The sequence below is a fragment of the Temnothorax curvispinosus genome, unplaced genomic scaffold (assembly GCF_003070985.1).
Source record: "Temnothorax curvispinosus isolate PA1 unplaced genomic scaffold, ASM307098v1 QBEX01008142.1, whole genome shotgun sequence".
Lineage (NCBI taxonomy): Eukaryota > Metazoa > Arthropoda > Insecta > Hymenoptera > Formicidae > Temnothorax > Temnothorax curvispinosus.
The window spans coordinates 12,617-15,725 of NW_020217922.1; positions in this window are offsets into that span (position 1 = coordinate 12,617).

The window sequence follows — 3,109 nt, forward strand, 5'->3', positions numbered from 1 at the left end:
GCCGGCCGACGAAACCAACGGGATTCAAATATTGACCTGGCATTTGGCACAACTAGTATGTTGGATAAGATTGATTATAATCAGCTGGAGGACCCCTGGGACAGTGATCACTACCCGATAGTCTTCACTATGGATGGAGACACCCTCCCGTATAGAAAAGCCTCGAATAGAATCTCGACAAAAAAAACTGATTGGTCCCGATTCCATTTACTCGTCGATGGTGCAATCAAGGCAGACCTCCTACCGCATGTCGGCTCCTTCTCGAGGGACACTAGCGCCTATTACGGGAAGTTTATTGATATACTTAGATCATCGGTGAACCTTGCATCTGGCAGAACTAAGGAATTTAAACCTCCCGAGGTCGATATGGCCAAAAAACGTAAAATACAACACAGATGGTGGGATGCAGAGTGCGACGAGGCTATACGTAATAGGAAAGAGGCGTTCAGTTATTTCAAGCGATGTAAGTCCATTAATTCTTGGGTTAGGTACAAGCGAGCATGTGCTGTAGCTAGGAAAACGTTTGCCTTTAAAAAGAAGAAATGTTTCAAAGATTTCTGTGCAGGTATTAACCGTTTTACCAGCATAAGCTACGTCTGGAATACCATCAGGATTTTAAAAAATGCAAGAAACCGAGTTCGATGGAATTGCTGGCATACTAAGAACAGAGAAGAGGAAATTAAGAAATCCATTGATAAACTTGCTCCCCCATATGTGGGGGCGGACCCATCATTTCTAATTAATCTGCGTAAGGACGATTCGCCGCTGAGCTCGCCTTTCCGGAAATCTGAATTGGACAGGGCCATTACAATGGTCAAAAAGAATTCTGTTCCGGGTCTTGATGGCATCGAGTATAAAATGATCAAGGAACTTCCCGAGTCGGCGCTTTCCTGTTTGTTGGAATTGTTTAACTGCATATGGCTCTCAGACTTTCTCCCGGAGGAATGGCTTCATTATCAGGTGGTCTTTATAGACAAGCCCGGCAAAGAAAAGGTCCGTCCGATTTCTCTGTCTTCCTGCGTGGGTAAGATATGCGAACGCATGATCAATGAGCGACTAACTTGGTGGGCAGAGAATGAAAACAAGTTTAGTCAATCACAAAATGGCTTCCGCAGGGGAAAGTCCTGTGCGGATAACCTTGTCAAAGTAGTATCAGATATCCAAGCTTCACTGTGTCTGGGTGAGTACACGCTTGCTGTGTTTCTTAACGTTTCATCTGCCTATGATAACGTCGATTTCCGCATCATGATTGAGACATTAATTGCGTCTGATTGTCCCGCAGGTATCGTCAAATTTATATGTAAATGGCTATATCGGAGACTAGTTCGCTTTATTGTCAATTCACAGGAATTCAAGGAACGACTAGTATACGCAGGGCGCGGTTCTCAGTCCGGTTTTGTACTCTCTCTACACTAAAAGGATCTGCTCTGACTTACCGGAGGGCGTGAGCTCGTGCGAGTTTGCCGATGACATCGGCCTGTATGTGTGTGGTCCTAATAGACTCCGTAATCGGGAGCTTTTGCAACGGGCGGTTAACTTGGTTGCCGAGAGATTGCGATCCATCGGTCTTGACCTGGAGCCGCAGAAGACAGTTCTGGTCGAATACAACAAATATGGTTTACATGATAGAACTCAGAGCATTACCATTCAGGGCTGTGAGGTGTTCAACAGCGAGGAGTCAAGATTCTTGGGAATATGGATCGACAACGGACTTAGATTCGCCCACCAAATCCGAGAGGTGAGGGCAAAGGTCGATAGAGCTAATGCGGTCGTCCAATATTTGTGCAGGATTTCGAAAGGTATGGAGGTTAATACAGCATTGATGCTGTATAAGAGCCTTGTTCGCTCGGTTACGGACTACGGAAGCTTTGTTTATCACCCGAGGGATGCCAACTCTAAACTAAAGCTCGAAAGGACTCAATATAAGGGCATCAGGACGGCCCTTGGTTATCGCAATAGCTCTCCGAATAACGTTATCATTGCTGAGGCCAAAGTCAGATTACTCGAGGATCGAGCTGAAATGCTGGCTAGGAATTTTATATATAAAGCCATTGCCCATAATATAGATGGATTATGCGAAAAAATGCAGAAGGCCTACGATAATGAGATTCGAATACGATTTCGCCAACCGACATACACGTTATCCTTATTGTCTAGGACATGGAAGAAGTGCGCTTCCGCCAAGCCTCTTATAGGCCCCCCGAGAAAACATGAAGTCTTTCATGGTGAGTATGAAGCGCATACGTTTATTCCAATGGTTGATTACTCTTTTGGACTGACCAAAAAATCAGACAAGAATTATACTGACGAACGGATGATCAAGGAGATCATTACGAAATACCAATTAAATAGTGAAGCGGAGATTATTTTTACGGACAGTTCATATAATCCAGACTGGCCCTCCACTGGGGCAAGTATTGTCATAGAAGGACAGGACACTGCATATAAGATCAGTCTTCCTAAAGTATGTTCGTCATTCACAGCCGAGATTTTCGCTATTAATGCTTCGCTAAAACTTATGAGAGCCTCACGGGAAACAAGAAACAATCACATAATTATCATGTCAGATTGCAGATTGGCCCTTTCGGCAATTCGTAACAAGCTATTGACAGTACATAAGAGCAAATACGCGGTTGAGACTAGACTACTCATTTACTCACTGGAGAAGGAGTTGGACACGAGGATCGTTTTGATATGGATGATATGGATTCCCTCCCATATTGGAATTGCCGGGAATGAATTGGCGGACGAACTAGCCAAGGAGGCGGCACAGGAGCCTCCAGACATGAACATTGAGGTCCCAATCGAGGACCTGATGGCGGTAGCTAGAGAGGAGACCTGGCTCGCCACGCAGGCCTCTATTAAACGGGACTCTACGTACAAGGGAATATTTTATTTCACGAAGTTCTACGACGAAAAGGCTCGTAAGCCGTGGTTTAGCAGGATCAATGCTGAAAGATATTTCGTGACCCTCATCAACAGGATCAGAGCAAATCATTACAATTTAGGTTCATCGCTGTTTAGGAAGAATTATATTGACTCCCAACGATGTGAATGCGGTTACGAATGTGAGGACTTGAGGCACGTCCTCCTACAGTGCCACAAGTAC